The following is a 21,649-nucleotide window of genomic DNA, read 5'->3' as shown; positions in this document are numbered from 1 at the left end:
GTTCAAACACTAAAGCAAAAAATTAACCGTCGGAGGTTTTCCATAACTCCATGAATATATATTGTATGTCGGTAGGAGGTTGACATGACATCAGGTCCAACACAGCATTAAGTAAATTTTCATTATCGCATGGCTAGACAAGAAATTAAGCAACTTGTAAATTAATCCGAATATGTATGACCTCAACCTGTGGTATTTCAAGTGTGGTACATGTACCACTAGGGGTACGCAAATTTATCGTAGTTCCGAACTGTTTCTTGTGAGCAGTTCAGAAAAGAGTTGAGTGAGCTTATTTTCAATAAAATCTTGTTTGATTTGGTGTTTTTGTCTACCACTACACAGATTCCGCTCTCTGAACTATTAATTGAATAGGTATGTAAAATTGTTTACTTATGCGACATTGCGTTTAAAAAAATATATATTTTGTTTCGAAATCCATTAATTCACTTCAAACTTTCTTCAGTAAGTATGGATAGTACAATAGTAATTTTTACATAAAAATAATACTCGTTTGTGTGTGTGTGTGAGTGTGTATGCGCGCGCGCGCGCGCGTGTGTGTGTGTGTATCGTTGCTAGGTAATTCCACTCATGAGAAAACCACGTTTCTCCATCTGCCAGGAACAGTTTTTCAACCACCGATCCGCGCTCAGTTTTGAGCTGCTTCTGTATTGTTTACTCCAAAGAAGTTACGAGGTTTCCTTTGTCTAGCGAGGAGATATAAAATATATAAAAATACATTATTGTTATTATTGGGGAAAAGGACAGTGTAGCGGCTTAGCTGCTTGCTTGTCGCTCCGACGACCGTGGTTTGATTTCCGGTTTGAAAATCCCGTGGTGTCGGGAAGGGCATACAATGTTAAATCCCCGGGTACAACTCTTTCAAGCCTCAGTGCGTGCAGAGACCCTGCCCAAGCAAAATAAGTTGTGGAAGATAATGATTACAGTTAATAGTATTTGGCATCCAGCAACAATAATTTGTTATTTCTGGTATAAACGTATTATATTCTTACTTGTCCCACTCGTTGGCTAAATGGTCAGCGTACTGGCCTTCGGTTCAGAGGGGCCGGGTTTGATTCCAGGGCGGTTCGGGGATTTTAGCCTTCACTGGTTAAATCCAGTGGCTCGGGGGCTGGGTGTTTGTGCTGTCCCGAACATCCCTGCAACTCACACACCACACACAACACTATCCTCCACCACAATAACACTCAGTTACCTACACATGGCAGATGCCGCCCACCCTCGTCGGAGGGTTCGCCTTACAAGGGCTGCACCCTGCTAGAAATAGCCACACATTATTATTATTATTATTATTATTATTATTATTATTATTATTATTATTATTATTATTATTATTATTATTATTATTATATTCTTACTTCGGGGTTACGAAGATAAAACAATTGGATTTTGGGGTACGCTAACCAAAAAATTTGAATACCACTGACCTAAACTCCCAGCACTTACTTGTGGAATCTTGACTAAAATGTTGCGATATTTTTACCAAAAAATCGAACTTTCAATGACGTTTTCTATTTGCTTTTGTCGCACCCACGATGGGTCAGGAAAGCCCTAGGAATGTGAAGGAAGCGACCGTGGCCTTAATTAAGGTACAGCCCCAGCATTTACCTGGTGTGAAAATGGGAAACGACGGAAAACCATCTTCAGGGCTGTCGACAGTAGGGTTCGAACCCACTATCTTCCGCATGCGAGCTCAGAGCTGCGCGCCCCTAACCGCACGGCCAACTCGCCCGGTTCTTCTAATTTTAACCTTAAAAATCCCCCAATACTTCCTCTTTCAAATCCTGTGATCGGTTTTCCCAAACGCCATTTTAAAGGTCTCAATGCCGGATTTAAAGGGCAGAGGCATGGCTTATAAAAAGCAAAGCCCATGTCCCTTTCTCACACACTGTCAGACAATATTGGCTTCAAAGTTCTTTCGTAACCATTTCAATAATCCCACTGGAATATATTTACCTTGTAGTAGGCCCCCACTGTCCATAAGCGGAGAAAGAAGTCTGATGGAGTAACTTATAGTGCAGAGCAACTTTAAAGCAAGCATGTTTCTTTAAACTTTGTATAGCAGTTTTCTAGATTAAAATATTTTCAGCTCTTCGACATGTACAACATGCTCCTTGTGTCAAAGTTCCTATCAGATGCAGCTGAATTTTTCAGATAATGTTTTAATATGTTCAGGAATTAAAAGTAGTTCAGCATTTTATTATCAGCTGAATATTACCTTCATACATTAGAACCTAAAATAGCACTAAATATTTTTGCCTATTGTATAAATAATGAAAAACTGTAAAACGTATATATCCATTAGTTTATATCTGACTGCAAAACCCAGAGTTATTACTAAGCATAAGGGTATGTTATACAGTTCTGCCAAATTATAGCACAAAAGAATTAAAATTCTGTCGCAAGGAACATTTTCCATGTAATATGTGAAAATAAGCTTTGCAATAAATTAACCATAGCTTGACCATAATGACCACGAATGGTCCGTATTGACTTAAATTACTTTTACTAATTATTTAAAAGTCCGCCTTGTCTATAAATTTCAAAATCTAGTATATTTACAAACACATCGAATACATAAATAAGTATATGTTTCCAGAATTAATATTCTCTTCTTCAGCTTGCATATTAAAATCACATGCATGTAAAAGAACTTATTTTATGCTCTAACATTAAAATTGTTAAAAACAACAATACAATAAAGAACATAAATATAAACAACCAAACATGAGTATAATTCATGTTATGTGCAGTGTCCTGTAGAGAGTTAATATATGGTACTATGAACGTCATAATGATGTCACACCACAACAACGTTAGATAATTAAATAAAATTCAGGAAACTCAATGGTCAAAAATTACCAGTGTTTCGCCCCAGTGCGGCATGGGTTCATAAGCTGGATACCGCACTCCCCAAGACACTGGCCGGCTAGCACGCAGGAAGGCGCGGTATCCATCTGATCTGATGAGCCCTAACCGCACTGGGGCGAAACACGGGTAATTTTTGACTATTGAGTTACCTGTAATTTTATTTAGCTATCTCAATCGGAAGCCATATGTCTGGTTAACATCAGATAATTCGTCGCTGTTGGGGCAAAGGGTTATATCTCTCAATGCTCTTCCTATCCAGTCCTTCAGAGCAATTTTCGTTGTGTTCTTCTTCGTATTCTAAAGTGTAAAGGCAAATGAACCTTACGTACATTATACTGTAGGGGTGCGAAAATAAGTGAAGCAAACGTACATTCCTAGTTTGCGGTACGGCAAAGTTCATTTTCCTTTATGCACAAAAAAGGAAAATGAACACAAAGAAATATTTTTCTGACGGCCTAAATATCAATATGTGCCTGGGAGGCGTGACCAGTCTTAAGGAAAATAATGGATGGGAAGAGCATTGCGAGATATAACCTCTTGCTCGAACAGTGACGAATTGCCAACCAGCTCAATTTTAGTACCATACATGAATTCTTTACAGGACACTGGACATGTTTGAACTTTTTAATATGTTTTTATCGTACTGTTGTTTTAACCAGTTTATATTAGGACATATTTATTTGTAATTAGGTCTTTTACATGCATGTTATATTATTCTGTAAGCTGAAGAAGAGAATATTAATACTCGAAACATGTACTTATACATATTTATGTATTTGTTGTTGTTGTTGTTCTTGTTTGAGTCATCAGTTCATAGACTGGTTTGATGCAGCCCTTCATGTCACCCTATCCTCTGCTAACCTTTTCATTTCTACGTAACTATTGCAGCCTACATCTGCTCTAATCTGCTTGTCATATTCATACCTTGGTCTACCCCTACCGTTCTTACCACCTACACTTCCTTCAAAAACCAACTGAACAAGCCCTGGGTGTCTTAAGATCAGCCCTATCATTCTATCTCTTCTTCTCGTCAAATTTAGCCAAATCGATCTCCTCTCACCAATTCGATTCAGTATCTCTTCATTCGTCATTCGATCTATCCATCTCACCATCAGCATTCTTCTGTAACACCACATTTCAAAAGCTTCTATTCTCTTTCTTTCTGAGCTAGTTATCGTCCATGTTTCACTTCCATACAATGCCACGCTCCACACGAAAGTCCTCAAATTTCTTTTCTTAAGAAAGCTCTTCCTTGCTTGTGCTAGTCTGCATTTGATGTATTAGTAAATATATTAGATTTTGAATTGTATTGATAGGGCGGACCATTAAATAATTAATAACAATAAAAGAACTAATCAACTAAAATTGAGTATGGTGCTGTACGTTATTAATATATGCTTGTGTTTTAAATTTGGTTGTGATAAGTGGTAAATTGTGGAAGTTCCAAATAACCGTCCTGACTCCCCTTATATTACCCCAAAAGCATATTCAGAACTAGTGGATCATCGTTTAAAGCTGCTCGGTGAAACACGGCTATTGGACTTAGCACCGTCAATATTAAGTTACCTATTTGTGATTCTAATGGCCAAAGCGTTCCGTTCCCTGCTCGTGGAAACTTAATTAAGATTTCACGGTCCATAGACCGAACTAAGGGGAATGTAGATGGATGTGACAATAGGACACTAAAACTTACTCTCAGTGGCTCGGGATATGAATGACCGAACATTTGTATACGTTTTAACAAGCTGTTCACCACCCTGCTGTGCTCCACGTGTTCCAAGATTGACGTTGTGGTTCCAAGTAAGGTTTCATTAAGGAAGCAATTGTTAAACAGAGAGGATAGAGCAAATACGGTACGGTAACAGCTCTACGTTCACACGAGTTTTGGACTGAATGTTAAAGATAAATAGAAACTATCTTTATTTGTAGCGGAGTTAGGGCTCTAGGGCACTGCAGATAGGATGTAAACAGCAATGATAATACTAAATAATAATAATAATAATAATAATAATAATAATAATAATAATAATAATAATAATAATAATAATAATAATAATTTTGAACAGGAAAGCAGACACTGAAAACGTTGAGAGAAACGAACGCAAAATCATAAGAAAAATTTTAGTCCCAAAACTCAACAACGGACAATACCGACTTAAAGGCAGACAGGAAATCAAACAATACACAAATATTCACGGTGACATTAGAAGACATAGGCTAAGATTCTATGTTGACGTTAAAATAATGCATACAGCCTGACTTACCAAACAAACAGTCGAATTCTATGAAAATATGAGCAAAGCTAAAACAGACACAATGAAATGTATTGGCGAAATTAAAACCGATTTGAAAAAGGTCAATTCTTTTGTTTTTTGTATATTAACATCCATAGTTTGATGGTCTTTTAACTTGGCTAAATCTAAAGGTTTCGCTTTTCGATGATCGATTCTTTTCTGCTGGATACTGCATTTGGCCATGGCTAGGCAATGGTCCCTGTCAATCTCTGTGATAGCTGTGACTTGTTTTGACTGGATAGTGGTATCTTCTCTTGACAAGGATATAGTCATTTTGATAACGGGCAGTGTCACCCGGGGCTTTCCAGTGTAATGGAACGTCAAATGACGTGTTTGTCAAAATCATATTGTACTGATCGCAGAATTCTAGTAACCTCTCCCCTCGTTTGGTCCTGACACCTAGACCAAACTACCCAATTCCTTCGCGGTTTTGTTGCATTCCAACAATAGCATTGAAATCCTCAACAATTATTACATTATCTGATTCGTTTGTCAGATTCCGTACTTCATCAATGCCCTCATACATTTCTTCTATTCATCCGAGCTGTTTGATGTTAGAAAGTACACTTGAACAATAAATAGATTCCTGAACTTGGTTTTGATTGTTGTAACTAGAATCCTCTCATTAACGTGATAGGTGTTCATCACATTTCTTGCCCAGTTACGTCAAATTAGCAGTCCTACTACATTACTGCCTCCACTTGTACTACCACTATATATCATTTTAAAGTCATCACTGTAGAAATCACCATTCTGTCGTAACATAAACCTACTTTTTTCAAACAAAATTTTCATCTCACGTCAGCAAGACTGAAGAACGATAAACGTTTTAAACTATTGAGGTTTATAGTATATGGGTAATATTTTTATCTTGTTATTTTCGTACTAATTTAATATATCTATCTTTTTTCAGTAATCTTTAAGCTGAAGATGTCCTCTGGCAAGGTCGAAACATGTCCTTTTATAACGTAATGTTTTAGACAAACCATTTGAAATGGTAACAACTTTGTAGTGAACAGGTGGAATTTTTTTAAGAAAGAATTATCTTTATAGTCAAGTCAATACGGAACCGATAATTAAATTTATAATTGGAGTTGTGTACTGTCTGCAATAGAGATCTTGCCTTAGCACTTAAATTGCGGCTCCATTTCATCACTCCGAAGTAACTGTGGAAGTATTTTCATGAACCACTTTCTTCGAACCCAATTAAAACAGAATGTGGGAAGTATTATGTCCGTCAGAGTTTTATCCTTAATCCTCTCAATGATCACATATACTTTCTCACGGATTCGGAGTTTCTTCTTTTGCAGATTATTTTCCGTCGCACCGACACAGATAGGTCTTATGGCGCCGATGGGATAGGAAAGGCTTAGGAATGGGAAGGAAGTGGTCGTGGCCTTAATTAAGATACAGCCCCAGCCTGGTGTAAAAATGGAAAACTGCGGAAATCCATCCTCAGGTCTGCGGACAGTGGGGCTCGAACTCACTATCTCTCGGATGCAAGCTCAAAGCTGCGCGCCCCGAGTAAGTACTGTTCTCTCGGAAACAACGAGTCGGAGTAAGCCGCAAAAGTGCGGAGAGTTGAATCCGCAAAATTTGCAATATTCACTTCCGCCCTAGAGCAGAGTAAGTTGATGTTAAAGGCAATTGCTAATCGGCTTTGATCTTCGATTCTGTTAATACCGTGTTCCCTTGTCCATTCCAGCTACTCTTCTCCCTTTCGGTTAAAATTTAATATTCTCTGAACAGAAACCGAGCTATCCACACAATATGGCTTTTCAGGGGATAACAACATAATACAAACAGAATATAATACTATACTTTTACCTCTGAATAAAGACAAGCCAGTCACAATGCAAAGATGAGTGCTGGTTAAAGAAGATATCAGATTCAGTATGGGCACCTCGAGAGAGAGAGAACTGTACTGGATGCTCCCAACAGTGGCGTTTCCTCAGGGCGTGTAAGTTGTGTGTCGACGCCCAAATAAAATCGAAAGGAAAATAATAAATTTCTAGAGGACCTGTGTTGCTCTGCAGCATTCGTTATAAATAGGTCAGAAAACACGTCTTGGTATGTCTGTCATAGTCATATTGTTTTTCCCGCCATTTTCAATGTTTTTATCAACATTTAATAAGAAGCGCGTTCTTGTATGCCGCAGTTCGCAGTCATATACCTTTATTCTGGAATTGACCAGAATTACTTTCCTACGAGGCGCTGATAATCCCAGTTTTTCTCCTGAATACCACATTCACTATCATAAAATATTGTCTTAATATATCAGTGTACAAAATTCCGTTCCTCTTTTAAGTGGAACAATACATAATCCTTTATAAGTCACTAGGAGTTTCCCGCTGGCTCCGCCCGCAAAGTACAAAGTGTGGTGTTGTTCGTTACTATCCTCTCGGATGTATTTACAAAGTTTCGAGTTAATGAAATAAAGCACATGATCTGCTGTGGCAATAGAATGTAATATTATGTCAGCAAGACACTTGAAAATACATCACACAAAGAAATTGAATTAAACGTTCCTTGGAACAACACTACGCGCCGAATTGCTAAAAAGTCCTTCAAAGATCTTCGTCATGGACACATGTACTCATAACGTTTCTCAGAATCTACCAATTTAAGTAGTTATTACCTTAAATGAAAGCCCTGGATCCACTGAGTGTTTTCAGACCAAAACAAACTGCCTACCTCAATTAGGATGAAAGATATGATTTCTTCAATGAGAAAAAATGTAGAAGAAATGAGACGTCAAATTGAATGTGAACTCATATCTGTCCTCAGAATCAACCAATTTGAATAGTTAAGAGCTGAAATGAAAGAGCTTGATCCACTGAGTGTTCTTAGGTCAAAACTAACTCCGAACCTCAATTAGAACAAAAGATATGACTGCATCAAAGAGACAAAAAGAAATCAAATAATTTGAGGAAGACGGAAGTTAAGTGATTTATAGTACCTGATGACAAATCGGTGCATGGATACCTTTCAGATAAAAAAAGAATGAAGGTAATCGACCGGATAGAATGGCCGGACTGACTGACTTTAATTTTCATGAAAAAAATTAATATATAGATTGTGAATGACAGTTATCTTTCAATAACGAATATTATTGCTTTACATATTGAAACAAATTGAGTCATCCAAAATCTGAAACTCCTCTTCTGTGCAGTTTTGTTTTACCATCACAAACTTGTTTAAACATAAAAGTCTATAAGTCTATTTTATGGACACAAAACATGATATTCCTCTTACAGGTTTAACTTTAAAATATTGCCAGTACTGGCTAAATATTCAGACTCTAATTGAAATAACACGATTTGCGAAAATTTGTCACTTGGTAATAAAAATTACTTACAGGGAATAATAAAAATTAGTTGACTTCGGTTGTAAATCCATTGTCCCTCAGTAAAATATAGTAATGGGTAATCCACGAACCTTGATTTTAAACATAGGTGTGTTATATCATGAATATGCCTGACATTTCTGTGTCATTTGGCCGTATATTTATGTGTCCCTCCGAGAGAAATACGATCATTTCTAATATAAAAATAATAGTAATAGATATTATAGCAAAAACCCGTGAGAGCTCCTGGAGGAACAGAAGAGTTTCTGCTTCTCCGTGATTTCGGCACAAAAAATAGAATAGTGTCGCTAATTCTATACCCTTTGTCCTGAATATAGTTTTCCGTGGTTTCCCATTTTCACACCACTGAAAACTGAATGAACTCCAAATTCATAATAGGCCACTCGAAGGAGGAAGTTTGATTTCTAATTGGGGGACTTGATGGTTAAGTAGTACCATAATTTTGTTCTCACCTAGGTACCCGGGATTCTAATCCCGGCCAAGCATACGGAATTTTTGAAGTGGAAGGTCAAATTCGTGTAGTTTGGTTTGCACACACAAATTGAGTTCGTGTTGTTGTAGCCATGATATGGACAGTCGTGAAAAACTACAGGTTGTTTTCGGTTTCTAAGTATTCGACGTCTTGACGGGTAATCAAAACCCCACGTCTCAAATGTTATGTGTTATGTCCCGTTAAATCTTTTCACGGTTCTTACAGATGATGGATGATGTGCCAGTAAATCCGCTTACATGAGGCCAACATATTTTAGCACCTTCTCATGCTACTGTAATGAGCCAGAATCGAAGCCATGAACTTGTGCTCAGAAGGCCAGTGGTCTACCGTCCGAGTTACTCATCCTGATAAATTAGTTCTTGCCCCATTCCACTTGTGTTTTGTTTTCATGAACCATGACTAACAATATTGTGTCCATACTACTGTAGACTTCCCTTACTCGGAATGAACTGAAAATTTTGAACACTATAACACTTCCCTAGAGCCTCGTGGCTCAGGCAGCTGCACGCCGGCCTCTCACCGCTGGGTTCCGTGATTCAAATCCCGCTCATTCCATGTGAGATTTGTGCTGGACAAAGTGGATGTTTTTCTTCGGGTACTCCGGTATTCCCTGTCATCTTTCATTCAAGCAACACTCTCCTGTATAATTTCATTTAATCTGTCATTCAGTAATCATTGCCCCAGAGGAGTGCGACAGGCTTCGTCAGCCGGCAGATGGGGACTTAATTAATTCCATTCCTGACCAGGTCAAATGACGGGCAACAGGCTGTGGATTTTCATTTTTCATAACACTTCCCTGTACTTGCCGCTCTCGACAATTCTACCGACACCGCACATCCATTTCAACATTTTTATCTGAGCCACATCCAGTTTCTTATATTACAGTACAATCTCGTAGTTACCTGTCTCCGTCTCATGGAGGAGTGCAGACCTTTAACACAAACAGGAGTTGCCTAGACGAGGACGTAAAGGCATGTTCAATTCAAGCAGAAGGAGCTAGGTTTGATTCCCAGTCCTTAGGCTAAACACACAATCCCACTTAGTGGCGAAGTTGTGGAAACATTTGCCTTCTATTCCTCCAAGGACAATTATGACTATTTACTACTACAAGAAATATCTGATACGTGTTTCCAGGTTTCCAGTTTCTCCTTCCAACCTATAATGTCGTGTGTTATGGAACAATTCTCTGTCCTTCATTTAACTCCACCCATCCATCAATAATAATGATAATAATAAAAATAGAATGCGGAGGAGGCGATTTATATTTTTTGGACATTTATACAGAATGGATGGCAACAGGTTAACCAAACAGATCTCCAAATATCTTCGAAACAAGTCGTCAACAACAATCTGAATTCAAGTGTCCTGAAAGATCTAGAATGAAACAACATAAGGGAAGAAGAAGGAACAGAGAGAGATTATTTTATAAAGAAAGTGTTAAAAATGGAAGGATGCCAAGGTCGGAAGGGAAAGAAAACAGGCTCAAAATGGTGCGAGAGGGGGAAAAGGAGGCTAAGTGAGAATATGAAGGAGTATTGGAGGAAGAGGAAGGAACAACAGAGGATGAAGCATTGAAATTGTCATGTGCTGCCACAAAGACACTAACAGAGACAGAAAGAATAATAAAATCTCTCTCTGTAAAACAAAATCGAACACTGATATGAAATAGGAATGCCTTTATGCAGTGGGCTGTTTAGTTTAAAAGAAGAAAAGGTTATGGAAAAAGGAAAGGAAAGGAAATTACTAAGGAAGATACTTCGACCAAGAAAAGTTGGGAATACCTGTATGAGAAGGAGTAATAAATATATATTTTCCCAAATTGGAAAAAATCAAATGCCCTCAGGAAAAGAAGAATTACATTTTATGGTCACTTGGTCTGAATTAATTCAGAAAGACTGACAAAATATTTTAAATTATTTTGACAGAGATCCCAAAACACAAATAAGTTGGTACATGAATTGAATAATTTATCAGAAATGAAGGCTACGAAGGCAGAAATACTTGACAGGCCTACATTTTGCAATACGATTAGAAAATACGGGGGTTTTCAGAAAATGGTCAGAAAGCGCGGAACTGTCTGGACGGATGAAAGAAGAAAAGAACACAGTGAAAGGATGAGGAAATATTGGAGAGACCGAAAAATCAAGAAGGGGGACAGAAATACGAGGAAGTTATTTCACATGGTTCATAGGTGACCGATATCGAAATAATAATAATAATAATAATAATAATAATAATAATAATAATAATAATAATAATAATAAAGCGTGATGCAACATTGTATTACGGCCTTGGCCTGACAAGACGACTACTGTCCGTCCAGATTACCTGCAGGTACTGGAGTTCCACGTGATTTGTGCGATGACATGCTCAGTTTATTGCTTGGCTTTCTTGATTCATTCTTTGTTTCGGGGAGTACTCCAGTGGACAGAGTTTGAACATCCCGCTCATGGAAAGGAACAAACTTATACACAAGTGACTTAAAATTTTCGTTTCCCATAGAACAATAATAATTTTATAACCCTTTACTTGTATGTGTGAAGAGACATTTGTTCATCCGTTCTTTAACGTGCTGGATGACATCGACATGGTATCGTCACATGAACTTCCTCAAATGTTACCAACATAATCCACGATCGAACCGGCTGTCTTGGGAACAGGGTGACGATTAGCCGTAGCAGTATTTTGGTGGATCCATTGTACTATTATTGATGTCTTACGGGACGAAACAGAACGTCTGAGCGAACCTGGTATATTATTCTTATATACACGAAAGTTTCAGAGAGAGTCAAATTTATAACGTATTTATGGACTTCACATCTGTTGGAATCCTCCTGGCACTACAAGAAAAATGAATATCAGCGTTGAAGTTGAATTCCAACATCATTTAGTAACTTATTCACAATATATGAGGACATTAAAAGTTAAACATGAAGCGTTTCGACTTTAAATCTTTTAAAGTAGGTTAGGAAGATCATGTTCAGGCACTAGCTGGAACGGAGTTTCATGCTCTAACAGACATTTATACTCAAATACCTCATCCTTAAATGCAACTACCACGAAAAACATATTTTGGGCTACCGACGGTGGGATTCAAACACACTATCTCCCGAATGCAAAGTTCTACCATTCCTCTGTAATCATTATTACTATAATTAGTCATATACAGTCGTATCAGCAGACTAAATTTTATTTCAGAAGCGGTTTTCGGAATCTAAGGTTCATCATCAGTGTTGAAACTATTTTAAAAACGTTTGATTTAACATGGGTGTGTTGTCAAATTGAGTTTTAAAACAGTAAAAATAGAGCCGATTAACTGTAAAATAAGAAAAAGAAAAATATAAAAGTATGAACACAATACAACTTAATGATGATGTAAAAAATGTACATGAATACCATAGCCCATCCTATGTTATCTCATATATATTTTTGCATCATCATTTTTTATGTACCGTGTACATACTTTAACACTTTTCTTTTTCTTATTTTCCAGTTGATCTCAACAGGGCTCCATTTTAACTATTTTAAAACTGAAGTTGACAACACACTTATGTAAAATCAAATGTTTTTAAAATAGTTTCAACACTGATGATGGACCTTAGAGTCCGCAAACCGGTTCCGAAATAAAATTTATTTGCTGATACGACTGTACATGACTAACTATAAGTACCACCATCAGCACTGTTAATAAGATGAATTCGATATTTTACAACGGTTATAATTCCTCTGTAAGCCATAAAACTTCCTTTTCTTGCCGAGAAATTTCATTGGAACCTTTCTGCTAACTACCTCGTTTTGGAGAGGATTCTGCGTTCGGATTTTTGAGTGTTATATTTCCGTACTTGTGCTCTTTTCTGGTCGTACAGTAGTTGCTAACACCCGGAAAAACTTGGCTGTATGTGAAGATGGTATGTTGATGACGATTATTATTACAACATGAAGCCTTGTTGAGAAAGTTGTCAGAGTATGGAGTGTCCGGGAGTATTTTCGAGTGGCTAAAGAGATACTTGACAAAACGAATATGTCTTGTAAAGTCCGAGGATTTGATCTGTAACCCCTATCAACCTTCATCTGACGTCCCACAGGGATCACTGTTAGGGCTTCTTCTATTTGGTTTGCTTTTAAATGATATTACTACAGTCGTTCAGAGCATTGAATATCTCTTGTACGCTGATGAGTTGAAACTACACAAAGTCATAGAAGAAGACAGTGATGGCGATTATCTACAAGAAGATCTGAAGCAAATATTCGAGTGGTGTGATAAGTGGCCCCTTAAGGTGAATAAAGTCTAGTGTGGTGTCATGTCATTTACTCTGAAATGAACACCTGTATCCTACAGATATAAAATCAGTGGAGAAAGTTTAAATTGTGTGTGGGGTAGTTTAATGACCTATGTGGTAATTCTTAGTGACAGGAATGGCTTATCCTTTGAGAAACACATCGATAGTATTATAAAGAAATCTCTCAGACTCCTGGAGTTCGTCAAAAGGAATTGTAAAGATTTCAGTAATATTGCATGTGCCAAACACTGCTCTGTTCCCCGGTGAGACCCTGTTTCGAATTTGGATGTGTGGTGTGGCTCCCGTATCAGAAAGGCCACATACGCCAATTCGAGAGAGTACAGATAAGGTTCATCAAGTGGATTAGTTTTGGATTCCTGGGCATGCCAGTCTCTTCAAGCATGTATGAAGACTTTTTAAAAATTCTTGGAATGAATACGCTGGCAACGCGCCGAAAATGTGCGAACGCAATGTTAGCAACTGATTGCATGAAGAGTAAAGTGGACTGTATAGGCTGTACTGGGGTTGATCCCACTCCTTTTTCCAAGAAGGCGAACAAGGAAGAAATGTGCATTCCACCTGCCCAAATGTAGGACGGTTGCACATGAAAATTATTGGTTCATGCAAGCCCTTAGGACCATAAATCGGCTGGAAGGGTCACTCGACATTTTTCACCACCCTTCCACTGCAATTCGAAAAGCTCTTCTCCAGGGTGGAACGTGATAATTTTGTAAATTTTACATAGTCTGTGGAAAACATGTGAAGTTGTATATCTGTTTTTGTATAATATATATGTACATACATACATCATTATAGACCGTTATCCCTTTCGGTGTTCAGTCTGCAGGCCTCTGTGAATTTACTAAACGACGCTAAAATCCCTTATTTGCAACTAGTGATGTGGCCTCATTTAGTTCTATACCTCTTCTCTTTAAATCGTTAGAAATCTAGTCTAACCATCGTCGTCTCGGTCTCCCTCTACTTCTCTTACCCTACATAATAGAGTCCATTATTGTCCTAGGTAACCTATCCTCCTCCATTCGCCTCACATGACACCACCATTGAAGCCGGTTTATGCGTACAGCTTCATTCATCGAGTTCATTCCTAACTTAGCCTTTATCTCCTCTTTCAGAGTACCCTCCTGCCATTGGTCTCACCTGTTTGTACCAGCAATCATTCTCGCTGCTTTCCTGTCAGTTACTTCCAACTTATGAATAAGATATCCTAAGTCCACCAAGCTTTCGCTCCCGTAAAGCAAAGTTGGTCTGAAAACAGACCGATGTAAAGATAGTTTCGTCCAGGAGCTGTTTTCCTTCTTACAGAATACTGTTGATCGCAACTGCGAGCACACTGCATTAGCTTTACTACACCTTGATTCAATATCACTTTGAAAGGCTAATTTTCATATTTGTATATATTATTAACTTTTTATTTAATTTTCTAGTACATCATCTGTGATTGGGACATCCTGCAGGTGATAATTAAATATATGCTATTATTATTATTATTATTATTATTATTATTATTATTATTATTATTATTATTTTTATTATTATTATGACGGTCAATGGTTGTAAATATTTAATGAAGGGATTTTCCTACATAAGATATTCGGTGTACTTAAAATAAATATTTTTAAAAATATAATTGAAAGTTACTCCTGGTCTACTATAAACAGAATGTCGGCTATATCAGAACTGAAAACTGGAACATTAGCTGTTTGCTTGTAGTAAAGGTAAAATCCTGCGGGTTTCCATGACAGTAAATGATGCCGTAGAGGATCGACTCGCTTTTCTATCTACCGGAGTGGCAGAAGTTCACAGCCTTAGCGTTAAAATTACGACATGGAGAATAGGACTGTTCCATTTCTCCATCTCATTTCAAGGTAGCTAATATAGGGAGAGCTACAAAGATACAGTAACACTGGGATTAAAACCATCTTCTCGACTCTGTGACTCTGCAACACAACACAGACTGGTACAGCTGACCGAATGAGCATGCTTGCTTTCACTTCCACCTCCCCTCACGCATTGCATAGCTCAGCGCTCCCACAGATCAGGCGACCTTGAAGCCTTGAAATACTGGCGAATGCATTAGCGAATCAGAATGCTACATTTTTCTTTAATGATTTAAATACATACGGCAATAAATGGTTATACTTTTAAGGACACTCAACAAATCTACAGACCAAGAGCGTTCGTCAGAATGTTTTACAATGTCAATCGCTTCAGCCGTTCTCCCAGACTCGCGTTTAAAATATAGCCTAGTGTTTTAAATATCGTGTGGATTACACACACATTATAATACTAAACTGTACCCATAGTTATACAAACACGTTAAGGTAAGGGTTATTCTGCCCGAAGGCAGGTCCGAACCTCCGCAGAGGTGTTCCTGAGCCGGAGTTTACGTGCGGTAGGGTGGCCAGTTCCTTTCCGCTCCTCCATTCCCTTACCCCCCACCAACAGCGCGTGGCAACCCATCCAAATCCTGACCACGCCCAATGTTGCTTAACTTCGGAGATCTCACGGGATCCGGTGTTTCAACACGGCTACGGCCGTTGGCTACAAACACGTTAAAGGAAAGGAAAAAGAAACGTATATGAAGTAATCCAGACTGAAGGATGTTGTGTAATGCATCAATAAAAACAAATTTAGCACGAGGCTTAGTGACACACGGATTGAAATAACAAAAGAGCGAACTAGAATTCCTGTATTTACACTCAACTTAATTCGTCCAAGTACCGCAGCTAACATTTCTTTTTAAATGCCGGCTCAGGTAGGGTGTCTTTTACAGCATTGGACAAGGAATTCCATGTTCGAGTTGTATCGACAACAATTTAATTATTGTAGAGGGTGGATCTGCGGTTTAGTATTTTGAGGATTAGATTTGCTACAGCTCTGGTCGGTATGTTATGAATGGTTGAGAGCGAATTCAAACGATGTCTGCTGACATACTGTTTCGTGGAGTAGAAGCAACGAATGATAGCTACGACTCTGGTTTAGTTTAAGCCAATTTATCTCGTGGAATGCGGCAGTTATTTGATCAAATTTGGGAGTGTTCATTATAATGCGGGCAAGCATTCTGGGCTCTCTGAACTCTATTAGAGAGATCACCAGTTATTCTGACGTACAGGGCGTCACAATAGTGAAACGGAGGCATTACTCTAGAATATGTGGAACCAACAGCTTTCTGACCTTGATGGGAAGTAAATCTTCCATTCTTTTTAGTGTGTAAAGGGCGAAAACTACCCTTTGGCATGTAGCTGTTACGTGTTCTGTAAAGTCAAGCATTTTGTGCAGTAACTTTGTTTTCACATGGGATAATGATTCCATTCAACGTCACGAGGGGATATTTACGCTCGTTAAGTGATAATGTGTTTTGGATTAGCTTGGGATTTCACGGAGTTCATTCTAAGTCCCTTTAGTCCATAGTTCGATACGCGGAAGGTCTTGATTAAATTTACATATAGCTTCGTGAATATCGATTACTTTTGTGTAGGCATAGACCCGGAAATCATCTGCATGTTGATGATAATTGTACAGTTTTTATATATTTGATTAAATATCGTTAATACTTCCTTGTCTCTACTTGGCACGCACCTTCATGTTAAAAGAACCTCCAGAATAGGCGAGGAAGAAAACTTCCGCAACATCAAGGAATGTTATTGTTATTTTAGGCATGCCTTTCAGCGTTCTGTTTTCAACTCCGTGGGTTCTTCTGTCCGTATGACTCTTAGCTTGAAATGGTTAAAAATAGAGCTTGACCATCCACTCCTAGGTCTACCTCTGCTTCTCTCTTCTCTCACAGTCAAGTTTATTATTCATCTAGGTAACTTTCACACATCATTTGCTTGGCATGCACCCACCAGGACCACTTCGTACGGATAATTTCATTAGAACTGTACTTTTAGAACTTGAACTATTTATTTATTTATTTATTTATTTATTTATTTATTTATTTATTTATTTATTTATTTATTTGATAATGTGAAGGTACACAGGCTTAAGCCATATTATGTTTCTTCTTGACATATCAGATTTAAGCACTGAAAATACGTAAGTTGCGTGCACTTGTATATGATGATGGTGGATGTAGAATGTTTTTTATGTAATATTTTCTTTCCATGGGACTGATTGTTGTACTCTTGTTGTTGTTTTTGGATAAATACGTTTTAACTTTATTTTCACACTTCTATAAGTGATAATTGCTACCGGGTCATTTCCCAATTGCGATGTATTTGTTAATAACAATAATAATAGCAATAATTATAATTATTATAATATTAAATGTAATTATGCCTTTGCTGGCAGGACCTAGTGTTTACACTGCAGTATGTTTTCTGGTATGGGCTAGGGCAATTTTGTTACTTTCATTATTCTGTCTCTGTCTTATACTTGGCTTTGATAAAATGAAAGTGACTGAGGTATGAGCGATGCTAGTAATGCCAATTCTTATGCAGCCAGTCCCTGCTATGAAATGGAAACCTACAACCTGTTTTCCAGTCATTGACCGGGTCAGGGATGTGATGAATGAAACATATATAGGCTATTATTACAATGGGGTCGCCACTCCCAAGGTGATTTATTAATGAGTGATAAATGCTATGAAATGATAATGGAGAGTGTTGCTGGAATGAAAGATGACAGGGAAAACCGGAGTACCCGGAGAAAAACCTGTCCCGCATCCGCTTTGTCCAGCACAAATCTCACATGGAGTCACCGGGATTTGAACCACGGTATCCAGCGGTGAGAGGCCGACGCGCTGCCGTCTGAGCCACGGAGGCTCTTCCCTGCTATGAATGGTGTGAAAATGTTGCTCATAGGGTCGGTTGGTGCATGCATTTCAGTGGGCTTGGCTGACTGATATGTAATAGCAACTTCTGGCTCGGTGAGGAAAGCAACGGGAAACTCCCTCAAAAAATAAAAATCTCTTTATTTGCAAATGAGGTGTCAACCTCGGTGGCAAATTGTAAACTAAAATACATTATTGTCAAGCGCTAAATTTTTAATTAACAAGAGAAGAGGAAAATTTTCGTAGAATACAATATTATACAATTGACACTAACAAATTTTCCTATTAAACACACAGCTCAACCTTAATAAATTTATATTGTTTACGAAATTCTACTTATAATATCTCATGTACTTACAAACATAGTCAACTCATATACAGTATGTGGAATTATTTCAAATAATACTATACAACTGATATAAGATTAAAATTTACATTGCATTTATTTACCTATTTATTTTTTGCCCATTTTGGAACCTAAGTAGCATAACGACCTGCTGCGTCTTAACCAGAGCCCATTTTGCCATCACTTTTCAGAGTTCCTGAAGGGCCTTCACAGCTACCGTTGCGGTCCCGGGGCCCTCGAAGTCCCCACTGTACTTCACCCCTACAGGCAGTCCCCTACTTCGGCTGTCCAAGCTCCATAGACCAGCGGATGGAATTAATTTATTCACACACATGTTTTATTTACAATAACCGGCACTGGTCGAATGCCCTCTAACATTTAATTTATTTTATCTGTTGCTGTTTATTCTCTTCTTGAATATCTGTACAGATTTTGGAAAAGGAACAAACACTACCACTGGTAAACTGTTCCTCTCCTTCACACCCTTCCCAATGAATGAAAATTTACCCCAATCGCTTCTGCTAAATTCCTTATAATTTTATACTTGTGGTCAGTTTTGCCGATATAGTTATTTTCCAACTGAAGCCTCTCACGGATATCTCCCCATGCTTCTTCTCCTGTATAGGCTCTATATAATCCTATAAGTCTAGTTTTCTCCCTTCTCTTACTTAAAGTTTTCCACCCAAGTTCCTCTAACATTCCTGATACACTACTTTTTGTCCTGAAATCCCCTGTTACAAATCTTGCGGCTTTCCTCTGCACACTATCTATTTCTTTTATTAGGTATTCTTGGTGAGGTTCCCAAACATTGTTTGCATATTCCAATAATGGACGAACCATACTTAAGTAACTGTTTTCTTTTAATTCTTTGTTGCATCCTTTAAGCAGGCTCATTATGACATGTAACGATCTGTATGCTTTCCTAACAATGTCATCAACATGACCTTTCCAGTGCAAATTACTTTCAAATCTCACACCTAAGTATTTGCACTTGCCATCTTTTGGGATAACTACCTCGTCCAAAGTATATTCAAATTCAGTTTTAAAGCTCCTGTTTGTAAATGTTGTAACAGTTGATTTGCCTCCATTAATCTTCATATTATTTTCTTCAACCCACTGTTGGATACTCTCAAGGTCCCTTTGTAATTCTGAACAATCCTCAATATTATTTATTTACCAATAAACAATTATGTCATCTGCATACAATCTTATTTTTGATGTTGTATTGTTCCCTAAATCATCTGCGTATATTAAGAAAAGTAACGGACCGATTATACTACCCTGTGCAATTTCCTTCCAAACTTTCTCTTCCTGTGATATATTATTTCCTACTTTGACTTTCTGAACCCTTGAATTTAGAAATGTTTTTATCCAACGTATAACCCTTACGTCCAATCCCATTCCCTCCATTTTCTTTAATAATATTCCATGTTCCACTCTATCAAAGGCTTTGGAAATATCTATGGCTATGCAATCTAAATGGCGTCCTGAATCCAACTGATCTGATATGTCCTGCTGAAATCCCTCCAGTTGTGCCTCACAAGATAATTTCTTTCTAAATCCATACTGGCTCCTCATGAACCATTTTTATCATCACATATCCCTCTGATGTACTTTGCTATTAAACTCTCCAGTATTTCACGAACTATACTGGTCAGGCTGATTGGTCTGTAGTTCTTCATTTCCCTAGTACGCCTCTTCAGTGATGCCTAAGCCATCTATGACAGCTGATGACGGAGCTGTTGAGGATCCAACCAGCCTTAGGGCTGAAGACTGAACATACACAACATACATATATTATTATTATTATTATTATTATTATTATTATTATTATTATTATTGAAAGTACATCAAAACAAAAATATATCAATAATAATGAAAAGAAGGAAAAGGAGAAGACGAATAATAAGGATAAGAATAAAACACAATTGAAAATTAAAACTACAAACAAAAATCATAATATTACAGGATATATATTGGTCATAGAAAATTAAAAACCAAATTAGAAAAAGAACAATAACAAGAACTTAAGAGTAGCCAGCAATCCAGCAAAAAGTATTTCAGTAATGATTATGATTGATTAAAATTTACCTCTATTTGCTTATGGAACAATCTCTGCCATCTGGGCAACTGCCCTAAATGTAGATCAGTAGTGATCGATGACTATATATTATTCCTTTAATTCATAACCGGTTATTCTCCCTGGCTTCGCCTACGTATGTTCAGAAATTGCTCATACGTACCGGCAGGCGAGTCCATAAGTATCTGCAATTTTGCTCTAATTGTCTTTAGGTTGGTTCTACGGCGTTTCAGTACAGATGGCCGCGCCACTCTCTGTTTACACCAAAGAAGAACAGCGTTTCGTAATCCGATTTTTGTCTGCGAGTGTAGCAGGAGTGGAAATTCATAGAAGACTTTCAGCACAATACGGAGACAGCGTTTTGCCACAGCGAAGTGTTTACCAGTGGACTGAACAGGTCAAAAGGGGTCGCACGAGTGTGAAAGATGAGGAAAGATCCAGACGTGCATCTGCACCCATAACTGATGCCAATATTAAGCAAGTGCATAATATGATCCTAAATAAAAGAAGAGTGACATTGTCTACGAACTTCCGCTCCTGGTACACCCTCAGACCACAAAAAGCGGATTACGGAACACTGTTCTTCCTTGGTGCAAACAGTAAGTGCCAAGGCCATCTTTACGTCGCAACAGTGCGAGCTGTACTGATCTGACAACGCTGAAACCTACCACGGACGGAGACAACGGTGCCATCTAGCGGCTGGTGAACACACGACGACATAGAGCCAATCTAAAGACAATTAGAACAACATTGTGGATACTTATTGACTTGCTCTCGTAAAAATTGTTATCGAAATAGTTAAGCTTCTGAATGAACTGGAATTGTACGCCTTGCCTTTGGACCATGTTCCCACCGGTCTGCCTGCATGTTAGTGGACGCTGTATTTGGTGTTTTCGGAGGTGATATCTCAAAAACTATAAAATTCGAAATTCTTTCTGTAAACAAATACAATTTCAGGATTAAGTTTCCTTGCTAACGGGGGCGGTTATTTACATTAAATATCTCAGTTTTCGCAAGAACCATGCGAACACTCCACAATTTGATGAACGATAAACATGGAAATCATATAACGCTTATTGTGAGCTATTAGGCTTTTCAGGCGTTTGCT

The sequence above is a fragment of the Anabrus simplex genome, chromosome 7 (genome assembly GCF_040414725.1).
Source record: "Anabrus simplex isolate iqAnaSimp1 chromosome 7, ASM4041472v1, whole genome shotgun sequence".
Lineage (NCBI taxonomy): Eukaryota > Metazoa > Arthropoda > Insecta > Orthoptera > Tettigoniidae > Anabrus > Anabrus simplex.
Note: the sequence above shows the minus strand (reverse complement) of the source record.